Raw genomic sequence first — 12,989 nt, 5'->3', positions numbered from 1 at the left:
TCTCCCTGCTTTCGCGTTGAGGAGTTCAGCTGTTGCTGCACCGACAGGCGGAACCGGCCAATCAAGCCAATCTACGGACGGCACCAACCAATCACATTACGGTTTTACTTCAAGTCATTTGCATAGCTACCGTCGGGAACACCCACTGGAATGCGTTGACGGAACGCAGCTGTGTGTGGGAGCCGTAACACTTTGCTTCACTGTGATGCAAAAGTGAAAACCTTAAGTGGGGCTGAATACTTTCACTTGATTTTCACCACTGCGGTCTTTCCAGTTTTGGGGGTGCTCCGGTCACCTGATTATATGCCTGAATGATTGCCCTGCTGGAAGATCCAGTAACAACCCATTCTTTATTTCTTGTCAGAGGCTGGCAAATTCTGATGTTTTGAAATGTCCTATATTTCATGGACATAATGATACCATGCACCCTAGTAGTGAGATTTCATGAGCCTTTGGAAGAAACACAACCCCACTAGGCATATCCAAAATGTAAGGAGAAAGTGGAAGAAGAAGAAAGGGGGTAGAGGGAGGGAAATTCATGATAAGTGTATGTTAGGTTGTGAGAAGTGTTAGGAGAGGAAGTTCCCGCGGAAGAGTTGGGTACTCAGAAGCTTCTTGAAGATAGAGAGGTATGCTCTGGTGGCACTTTGCTGGTTGTTCCACCATCAGGGGACTACAAATAGAATAGTCTGGTTTACCGTGTGTGCAGTGGCAGCAGTGCCAGACGATGTTCTTTAGAGGAGCACAGTGGCCGAGGGGTGTAACATAAGCCTTTATGAGAACATTTAAGATGGGAGCAGACCCAGCCATAACTTTGGAAGCAGGCATTAGTGACTGAAATGTAATGTGGGAGGCTAAGGGTTGCCAGTAGAGCCCTTTTTCGATTGATTGAAAACCAAATGCGCCGGCACGTTCTGGACCATTTGTAGCGGTTTTGCAGCACACAAGTCGGAAGGCCCATGAGGAGGTCATTACAGTTGCATTACAGAGCTGGTCCAGGAGATGAGTCAGTCAGTCAGTTTTATTTGTATAGTGCATTTAACATGCACAGAGTACAACCCAAAGCGCTCCACATATATAGCCTATACAATATCTTAAGACATTGTCATTGACACATAGACTAACAAAGACAATAGCGGACGGAGCGGAGTAGTCGCCAGCGTACCCGTGACACCAAGACAGACAACAAACAAATTAAAAAATAAAATAAATAAAAATTAAAAATAAAATTAGTCCAATTTCCAACTGGCTGAAAATGTCCAAGGGCAATGGTGACTCGCGTGAAACTGCGCACAGCTGTCTCCACAACTGATGCAACGGCAACAAAGTTCTTTACACTCACTGGCAGTCTGGAGATAACGTTAACGTTAGGCCTTGTTAGTCTTGAGATCACTGGAAGCATAACAGTCCGAAGTCGTGGGCAATCTTGTAAATCAGCAACTCGGTGGACTTTTTACAGCGACAGTTTATTGTCCAGTTTACTGGTTCAGGAGATGAGTGGCGTGTTGGGTTAGGTACAGCCTGATTTTCCTAATTTTGAATAGTGACAAACAGTAGAGAAGGTTAACTAGTCATCAATCATGACACCTAGGCCTATGTCTCTTACAGCCTTCGTGAGAGCAAGAGAGGAGTCAATTTTGATGCTGTTGTGTTGTATGGTTTGTTTGTCTGGCAAAACCAGAAGTTCGGTCTTAGGGGCCGTTTATACGAGAACGATTGCGAAGGAAGACGACAAAATATTTTATCATAAGTGCCTTTCGTTTACACGGCGACCCCGCCATCAGGGCTTGAAGACGCAAAAATCTGAAGACTCCTTCCAGAGTGTAGAGTTTTGAAGACGACCCGGGTTGTGTCTCCGTCTAAACGGCTAAACCAAAGGTCCTTGATTACCTCTCTGGCTAAACTGTCAAATTAGAATGTCTGCGTGGCGTGCCGGGTTCTATCACACCACCACCCAGCGGTCTGGAATGCATATCCAATCGAATATCACATACTCTTGCGTCTTCATATAAACAAAGATTTCCCCCTGAGAATGCTCGTCTAAATACGAATAAACAAATGAAGAAGAGACGCCACTTCTGCGTCTTCTCTTTTCATCGTCACCGGATAAACGTAGCCTAAGAGAGGTTTAGTTGGAGTTGGTGTTCCATCGTCATAAAGACAATCCAACAATCCAAAGACTGGCATCATCAGCTGTGCAGTATCCGGTTGTTAAGTCCGACGTCACGGGCCCAACAACTTTTCCGTCAAAAAACATTTACTATAGCGCAGCCGTCATTATAGATACTAGAAACCTAGACACTGCATTGGGCTCCAGAATAGCACCGCCATCTTGGTGGGGGCAACAATCGAGTGATAAATCACTGGAGGCCAATGGAGAAACAGGTGTCTCTGATTGGAAATCAGACAGGTGTCTCTGATTGCTGGCAACTGTTGCCCATAGCCAGCCTAGCCATAAAACCTTTGTTTTTAATGAGGGTAAAACAAAATCGCTTAACTTTAACAGAGCAATTAGCTGTGCAACCAGATGATATAATCAAGGGGTAACGTCCAGGATTCTGCGAGAAATAGGATTTTATTAGCTTGAGGCAACAAGTGAGTAGTAGAATGACACTTTTCTTAAAGGCTGGTGGATAGCCATTTGCCATTTAGAATTGGTTAGCTCTACAATCAAAACTGGTGGTTATATTGTATTGTGCGAGGAAAGGAGTCTTCATCTCCTATTATCGGTCCAGTCCTCTATGCCAGTGGTTCTCAACCTTCTTTCAGTGATGTACCCCCTGTGAAAAATGTTTTCAGCCAAGTACCCCTGAACCAGCGCAAAGCATTTTTAGTTGAGAAAAAAAAGACTTAAAACAGAGCACGGAATTTTACCGGCTCTGGTTTGGCCTTCTTTGCCACTTGTCCCTCCGTGTTTTCACAAGAATTACCGCTACGCTTCAACCACGACTCCATCGTTTGAGTTTTGACAATGATTGACAGGTGATGGCGGGTGGCATGTGATAGGTTGGGTCGAACCATCCTGGTATGGGGGGACTGGATTTTTAGGATAATAAAATTGAATAGCCTACTGAATTATAAAATTCATTCGTTCAATTCATTATGAAATATTTATTAAATAATTGTTTTTAAAGTATTTTTGCATGGATTCTACTTTTTAAATATATTTATATTTTAAAATCTCACGTACCCCCTGGAGTGCCTTCACGTACCCCCATTTGAGAACCACTGCTCTATTCCACCAAAGTTATCAGCCATAAAATTGATGTTACTTTTACTATTGCAGTTATCCAAACCAGTTTGTAGCATCTATGTACCGGTATTTAAGATGAAATCGCAAATACTGTATGTTGTGCTCTCTCCTAAAGCATGGATGCTTCCCTGTCAGCTCTTAAAATATATTGTACCGAATTGCTTTGCCCGCAATACCCCCAAGGCTTACATTCCCATGTGGTATCAATTAGAGGACGGCTTTATCCAGCCACCTGATTTATTTTTCTTACAGCACATGACCCTTCTCCCCAGTGCTCAAGAGCAGCTCTCAGACACAGACGATAGATATATCTCTCCAGCTACCACTGAATAAAAAATCAAACATACTTTCATATCACTTTCTATCATCCCAACTGTAGTGGCATTCTCTGATGATTTCAGGACAGTGGTATGACATCACAGACTTTTCTTGTTATCAGTGGGGTCAAAAAGGGTTGCGTGCTTGCTCCAACTTTGTTTAGCCTGATGTTTTCTGCCATGTTGACTGATGTTTTTAGAGAGAACAACAAAGGGAGCAACATCAGATATCGCACAGATGGCAAACTATTCAACCTCAGGAGACTCCAAGCCAAATCCAAAGTCAAGACAGGCCTCATCTTCTGTTTGCAATGTCTGTGCCCTCAACACCATCGTGGAGTCAGGCATGCAACACATTATCAATGCTTTCTCAGATGCTTGCACCAATTTTGGGCTCTCAATCAATGCAAAGAAAACAGAGGTAATGTACCAACCAGGCCCAGGAAAAGTGTACATGGAACCCAACATCAGAATACAGGACCAAAAGCTGAATGCTGTGGACAAGTTTACCTACCTTGGCAGTACTCTCTCCCGAAACACCACCATTGACGACAAAGTGAGTGCCAGAACTGCGAAAGCCAGTACTACCTTTGGTAAGCTATATCCAAATGTATGGAACAGAGCAGGTATTACAGGTATTACTGTACCTTGCAAACAAAACTGAAAGTAGACATTATTTACTTATCCCCACACTCCTCTATGCCTGTAAAACCTGGACAGTTTACCAATGTCATCCCAAAAAGCTGAATCACTTCCACACAACATCCCTGAGAAAGCTCCCAAACATCAAGTGGCAAGACAAGATCCCTGAGACAGAAGTTTTTGCCAGCTTCGTTGGGCAGGCCATGTAGTCCGCATGCCAGACCATCGTCTTCCCAAGCAACTCCTTTTTGCAGAGTTTCTCCAGGGGAAACGTTGTCAGGGAGGGCAAAAGAAACGTTTCTAAGACTCCCTAAAATCCTCCCTCAAAAACTTTAACCTCAATGCTGACACCTGGGAGGCCACTGCACAGGAACTGTGGCGATCGACACTTCAAACTGGAGCAGCAGCCTATGAAGTGGCCAGGTCAGAGGCCGCAGAAAAGCAAAGAAAAGCCAAGAGAGAGCGCACCAACAATCCTTTCCCTAATATACATGCTATCCTCTGCCCTCACTGTCCCAGGACCTTCCGAGCTCAAATTGGGCTAATCAGTCACATTCACTACAAATAAGAATAATAAATATAGCCGCAAGCGGCAATGGCAGGCCCGAGCACCTGCAGGCCGCAACCCGTGACATTTCAGAATCTAACAAAGCACCAACGTGGTGCATGTGTAAAATTTACATATTTGATGTGTGTGCTATTTGTTTTTCCATGTTATTTTCTGGCACATTTACTTGCTTGGCCAGGTGGGGGCACAATGCAAGGCAGGCTCATTGTGTGTCATCATAATCATAATACATTAACCTGAGTAATTTCAGATTATTCATTTTAAGCAAAGAACATTTCTGATACACTTTTTGGCCAGATGGTGGCGCTATGCTAGGCCTGTGAATTATGCATGTGAATATCATCACAATAATGATATCCAATATTTTATAAAGTTTCAGATCAATCACTTAAGCCATTGTCCATTTCTGGCACATTTCCTGCTTGGCCAGGTGGTGGCGCTATGCCAGGCAGGCCTATTGGATGTCTGGATATCATCATAATCATGATATCTATTAACTTGAGAAGTTTCAGACCATTCATTCAATGCATTGTGATTTATGACACATTTCCTCTTTATGTGGTGAGATATTAAAACCATAATATATTACAACATATCAAAAATCCCTTCACAATTTAACATCAGCGACATCTTGACATAATGTTTGCCAAATTTCACATGAATCTGACAAACCATCTAGGAGCAGTATGTTAAAATTGATCATGTGACATCAGTGTAATTGTCATTCTTTCTGTTGCCAGTTGGTGGCGCTATGCCAAACATGCATTATGGGCATGTGAATATTATCATTAACATGGTATTCAATGACCTGTGAAATTTAAAACATTTCAAGCCATGCATGGTGAATTATGACACATTTATTGTTTATGTGGAAGGGTATTAAAATGAATAATTTCGCCATTTTGTCAAATTACAACTTATCAAAAAAAAGCTTCACAATTCAGCATCAGAAACATCTTGGCGTCATGTATACCAACTTTGACATGAATCGGATCAACCGTCTAGGAGGAGTATGTTAAAATTGATCATATCCACAACGCACAAAATCTCAATTACCTCACTTCCTGTGGGCGTGGCTAATGGCATGTTAATACAAAAGTTGTTTAGAACTATATGCAAACCACAAGTCACAGTGACATAAGGGGGCGCTATGGAGTTAGCTTCGCTAGCGGCGGTCATAATAATAGTCAGTCAGTCATTATCAATCACTTTCACTTTTCTTCATTGCTGTGGCCGTTTATGATCCAATCAGCAACATATCAGAAATATAGAAAATAATAACATTAGCAGACATACACTTTGGCCTACAGTCTCACAATAGCCCCTTTTCAAATTAAAAGTCCCCATGAAGGCAGAAGGCCTCTTCATTCTTAAAAAATGAATATTAAATAAATGAATATTAAATAAATAAATAATAAAACATATAATTTACATGTTATAAGGGGTTGTATGCATGTGAGCTCCTAAAGTCCACTGTCATTTCCACAGTCTTCTTGGGGTTGAAGGGAATAATTTTATATGACCGTTTCTTGCCCCAGACTAGGGCCTAGTCCACACGTACCAAACCGATCTTTTTGTCCTCCGTCTTCCCTGGAACCGTATCAAGAATATTTGCGTCCAAACGGATCCATCTCAACATGACTCAACACGTTACTTCATACCCCAGGCCTATAGGTGGCACTGTGTCTTTACAGAAATTCACCAAACTTGCAAAACTTGCGCTTAAAAAACAGACAGAATAGGCTACGGCGAAATGGCTAGTGCAAGGAAACCAGAATTGAACTGTCAACTGTAGCCAACTGTAACAACGTATTTTGTATTTTACGGTTTGTGAAGGGTGCAGTCCCGTCCTTTATTTGGCTAACGCAGGTAGGCCTACTAATCACATTTACTTTCTTTGGTTGTAGGATAGTCCGTGATTCCCATTAGTTTTGGCTATCACTGCAATTAACTAAACGCAAGGCTTACCCAAGTTCTAGGCTATTCTGTCGCCACATTTATAATATTGCTATAAAACCTTCGTTAGTAACAGTCAATACTTTTGCCTGCATCAAATCGCGCATTTGCATTCAGTGTGCTACCATCGGCTTAACGTGAGTTCTAAGCGTCTTTGTATGCTTATATCTGATTTCACTCGACTGTGAATGCATGTATATATGTTGTAAGACATGTAAAATAAATGAATGACACTGGCACTACGCACAAATTAATGTAGCCTAAACTTACACCGCACTTTCCTAATAACTTAAGTTCTCTTGCGTCACTGACAGTATAGAATGCATAAAAAAACACCGGGAAAAACAGTGTTCAGTCCACCAAGTCATAAGCTATCGGCGCTGCGCAGCATCAGTTGTGATATTTATCTTAACGGAGTGTAATCGTAGGTAATGTCATGTATGAAAACTAGTATTGTTAGGCAATACTATAAGTGCAAGTCCAGGGCAGCTGAGGTGTGGCGATGACATCATCGATACGCAAGCAGGAAGTGCGGTTTAAGCTGTCTAAACGAACTCAAACGGGCTACGGTTTCAGATTTCTCCACACTGGGACCAGGTTTCAGAAAAGTGCGGTTTCGGGCAGTGCATTTACAGGATTCGTTTGGACGCTCGGCCAAGACGAAGCAAAACCTCTGCGTTTAACCTAAAAAGTGTCTCCGTGTGGACAGGCCCTAGGTGGAGGCTTAGCCACATTTACATTTAGAGGGTATTCTCTTTCTCCCTTTGATCTATTCAAAGCAGATGTAGGTGTGAAATGCTCCCCACTGGCTCCTACCATCTGTCCACAATCTCCTCTTTGGGTTAAACAAAGACCTGGGTTAAACTTTAGCTGAATTATATGTTTGTGTCATTAACTGTAAATGTATTCATGTTTGGTATCATTTTTATAGTCTCAGTACAAGGAGTACAATGAATTAAGTGTAAGAATGTTTAGAACATCCTGTATAACATTTCTACCTGAGGAGCCTTCCTAATATGTTAAATAGTAAGTGGGTGTGTGTAGGTGTGTGTAGGTGTGTCTGGGTGTGGCTGACGGAAACGGCGGAAAAAGAAAGCCAATCAGAGGACGTTGTACCTATGATCACCACGTGAACCACACCCTTGCAAATTGAGCATAAAAGGCCAGCCTCTTCCGGTAGTCTTTAGAAGAGAATATTGAGAATCTGGTGAAATCCATGATGGGCTGACACAAACATGTACTTTTCTCCCTTGAGGGGCACTGACCCCTCATTGAAAAGAATAAAGCCTGGATCCTGATCTTGCATCGTCCTGATTGAGTCTCAAGATAAATATGGTAATAAAAATATACTATCAGGGTTTAACTCTGATAATGGTTCTGACTGCACCATTGGACCAGCTGTTCCACCGCCTGTGCCTGTTGAGGTGTTCATGACCATGGCAACGTTGACAGGGACAACAACAGTCGCACAAAAGACAATTGCAGTACCCTACTGCACAACGGAGAATTGGACTTCTCTATCCCACCTATGTAAGGGATAATGTATAGAACGCCGGTCATTGTCGGGAGATAGGTCCCGACAGGGTGAACCGGCCACCGTGTGAACAGACCACCGTGTCGTCCATTATCCCTTACTTAGCAGACGCCGAACGTTGGGAAGGCCCATTCAAGTGAATGGAGCATTCTGCAGCACTATGAAGAGCCGTGTAATAAAGTGTCCTATTTATTTAGGGGTTCACTCTTTATTACGACATCCCGTTATTATGACGACCCTCTATTACGACATACCGTTATTACGACATGCCTCTATTTAGACATGCCCCTACTCCGATTTTTTTTAGTAGGCCTACCGCTATTCTGACATTACCAATCCTCATTTTCAATTTATCTCTGCAGTTCCTGTATCCTATCAAATTCCAACATCCTAGATGCATGGATGAGCTGTAGCCTAGTCATGTCATCTGCACCTGCAGACATCAACAATCCACCCGCCATCCACTCCAAACAATGTTTTTCCCAATAATTGATATCGGCACACATTTCAGTCAAAACCTTAGGTGATTTTGAACTGACCATGTGAATAAATGTTACACATTATGTAAAAAACAGGTAGCTCTCCTCATTTCATTCTCTAAGCTCTCAGGGGAGAACGGTCGGAAACTCCATGCATCAAACAAACTCTGTGCGTGCAGGCCACCTATATTAATTAATTAATGGCCGTCAATCAATGACCAATTGCGCAAAGACGGGCGGAATTCTTACGCTCCAGTAGCCTATCAGCCATTTCAGTCAACGTTCAAATAACCCCCAGAGTTCAGTGTCCATCAGGGTGTGCGATATTCAAGTTGCTTATTGCATTTTAGAGGATATGATAAAGCCATATGCAACGCATTTTGGCTTGCCAGCAGGTTGGATAAACTCAATTTAGGCCTACTACACAATAATGTAGGCTAGGCCTATATTTTTTACATGTCATGCGTGCAGTTGTTGAATTGCACATAACATGTCTGCATATTTATTTAGTCTTCTTTCTCTCGACTCTAGGCTAGCGCATGCATTATCATGGCCCTATAATTGTGCAAAGACAGACGCGATATCCGACGCTCCTTTTACAGTAAACCACTTCACAATGAACGTTCAAATAACCCCCAGAGTTCAGTGTCCATCAGTCCCAACATTTAGAAACATAATAGAAAAGTCCAAGCGGGAATTGGGTGTGTTTTGATTTTGAGAGAGACTGGAGAAGGGCCGAATGTCTTACAGCAACTGCGATAAATTGTTTCTTGAAGGCTATCCTTGCCTTCAAATATCCACATCGAATGAGGGTCGGCGACTATCCCCATTGACGAATGTCAGCTAGTGTATGACACTAAAGTGCACGTAACTAGGACATAATCACATTCATTGATTTAAGTACAATGATAATTGTACTGGCATTTATATAATACAGTAATTTCCCGCATACGCTGCATCATGCATAATCCGCACCAATAAAGGCCGCACAAGTTTCATATGGGCTAATTATGTAGGCCTAATGAAGTCATATTATACTCTTCAGCCGTGGTCATTGCAAATTGATTTAATTTTGTTCGTGTGTGGTGTGTTGTTTAAAGTTGGGACGATTACTGTAGGCCTATGCTGCCCATAGGCCTATTGGAATAAAAAAATAAAGGCCCACCCTAGGCCTACTTCGTAAAAGTCCACTCCGTTGAAAAATCCTGGCTACGCCACTGTTAATGACCTCGTGTCGGAATGGCAGGACGTTTGAAAGAAAAGGTCAAGTGTCGCTACTCCGACAATGGAAAAAAAAATGTCGCAATAGTGGGACGCTTGAAAATCAATGTTAATGCCGCCACTTCGACAATTAGACGCCAATGTCTAAGTAGCGGCATGTCGGAATAGCTGCAACATTTATTTATTTACAAATGTACATAGGCTACTGTATACTTATAGCTATATCCTACTGCTCTTCGTGCTATTCTTACTGCTCTATTCTTTATATGTTAAGTGAGTGTTGTAGCTAGGCTACTTTAAGAGGAAAGATTAAATAAATTAAAGGGCCAATAAAGCTGATTCTGATTCTGATTTATACCCTCAGTAAATGTCAGGTGTTAAGGTGAGTTTAAATACCCTGAAAATCCAGAGTTCTCGTGGGAGCACAATTTGAATTTGCTCAGCGAGTCACTCTGGCAATGAGTAATGATGCTCATTACTTATGTCCCTTGTATTGTGGGGCACCAATCACATCAGTGTATCTGATATAGGCGGGCCAGAGGCGAGCTAAACAGATGACAGTGGTAGTGTTATCCAATTAGTGTTATCCAATTACGTAGAAGTCCAGAATCAGTCAGTAAACATTATTACATTATTCATTGCCAGACCCTTAATCTTTCGGATTTGGGTCTGGAATCTCCAGACTAGAGTTTAAAGGAGAATTCCGGTGTGATATTGACCTAAAGTGTATTGAAACATGATACCGAGTGTGAACGTATGTCTCATATCCCATCTCAGCTTGTCCCCTGCACTCCAAAATCTGGCGCTAGTTAGCCGATGCTACCAACAGCTTTGTCAATAGTGGTGCTTCGGCATCGGGCTAGCCATGCAAATAAATCACTGTTTTACACCCATTTACTAGGCTCAATGTATCTCCACACTTCATTGGTAGACTTCCGAGGGCCCTGACATTTAAAACGAGACATTGAGAACTTTGAAAAAGCACTGGTAGTTTACTTACAAGACGATTTATACAGACAGTATCTTCACAAAGTTTAGCGTTTGCAGCCATCTTGAATTTAGTCACGATAAGTCGATCAACGAGTAAGAATGAACAGGTATGATAAGGGATCAGATTCCAAAAATAATTCAGTGGAAATGCATGGATTCCAGTTTCTTCAGAAATGGGTGTAAAACAGTGATTTATTTGCATGGCTAGCCCAATGCCGAAGCACCACTATTGAAAAAGCTGTTGGTAGCATCGGCTAACTAGCGCCAGATTTTGGAGTGCAGGGGACAAGCCAAGATGGGCTATGAGACATATCACACTCGGTATCATGTTTCAATACACTTTAGGTCAATATCACACTCGAATTCTCCTTTAACAGGTGTGACCTTTACATTATTCAAATCTTGAAGCTCAGAAGCTAGACTTACTCCATTGATGTAGTATGTGATGAGATTAAACTCCTAATAGACTTGCTTAAAATGAGTTGAATATAACTACCTGTGTAGGTTTTTATAAGATGTATTGTAATATGATATCAATGCATATAATATATTTAGTCAATAAGTCAATTTATCAAATTGTTTCCACAAAATTCACTAGAAGTCATCATTTAAGGGGTTATTGTTCAAAATTTTCCTCACAGGGGAATGTCTGCCATGGTCATCTCAGTCTCTTGGTCTGACCTCCATAGAAAACCAGTTGGGGTGAGCTGAAGAGGACAATGTAGGAGACAAGACCGCAATCTGCATATGTTTAGCCTATTGAATAGCTTAAAGATATACAGTAGAAGACGAACCATTTTGTAGAAAAATGCATCATCATATGAGATTTGCAACAATGTGACTCAAAAACCGTCTTCGGTAGCATAAGTGACATCGCTCTGTCTAGCGGTCATCTGAAACGTTGTTAAATTCGGGACCATTAGTCATATCGCTCGTTTCAATTTGGGACCTTGCAGTAGGAATTGTCGTTTGTTTATTCAAAGTCTCAAATCTAAAGTAGCCTGAGCTATTCGTCAGTTTATTGCATATACTTTTTTCTGTAGGCTAATTTTGCATAGCCACTAGCTGTGTTTGTTGGCGTGTTGCAAAAATCGCAGAATCATTTCATTTCAGCATGCAAGCAAACTGCATACAGAGAGTCTTTAGTGTTGAGGTCAGTCATGATAATCATCCAAACATCTTGCATCTTAAACCGTGATTCAGTGGTGCCAAAACTCCGCTTATCCTCTCTCTCTGGTCCTGAGCTGTGCGATGGTCCTGTGCTGTGCTGTGTGAGAGGGAGAGTGGCTACGGTAGCGGAGAAAGCCAACGTGTGCTTCTTTAACTGATATATTTCACAATATCTTTTGCATTACTTATCCAAACAATGCCAAACTTGGCACTGCACTTACTCATTACATTATTACATTACATTTAGCAGACACTTCTTGACCAAAGTGACTTGTCAGCTATATTACAAGGGATCACATTGTCCCCGGAGCAACTTGGGGTTAAGTGCCTTGCTCAAGGGCACAACGGTGGAAGCCGGGAATTGAACCGACAACTTTCAGGCTACTGCACACTACCCGTAGCAAGACACCTGTCAATATTTAAACGAATTGGACAATCGGTTCGAGAGATATGCGAATAACACACACACACACACACACAGACACAGACAGACGTTCCTGCAATTTATAGATAGATTACTTTGAGGTTGATTTCCGGTAGATAGGAGTGAAACCGGATATTTTTGTGGTTTGTTAACTGAAAACAGACTCAGTCACTTTCATGTGATATTGAGTCACTTAGTAGTCATTTCTGAGTCAGATATCCTGCAAGATGCCGTCACTTTGGGTGGGACTAGAATAGCTTCACCCACATTAATCACTTATGCTATTAATCTAAGTGAATTCCTTATGTTTTACATCTAAATTGTTCTCCAAATTCCTACATTGAAGTAATAAAGTTCAGAACAAATGGTAACTTGATCCAAACAGAATTGGGTAGACTATATTTTTGATAGCATGCAAAATACTGAATGTTCAGA

The sequence above is a fragment of the Alosa alosa genome, chromosome 2, assembly GCF_017589495.1.
Source record: "Alosa alosa isolate M-15738 ecotype Scorff River chromosome 2, AALO_Geno_1.1, whole genome shotgun sequence".
NCBI lineage: Eukaryota > Metazoa > Chordata > Actinopteri > Clupeiformes > Clupeidae > Alosa > Alosa alosa.
This window is presented reverse-complemented; position numbering follows the sequence as displayed.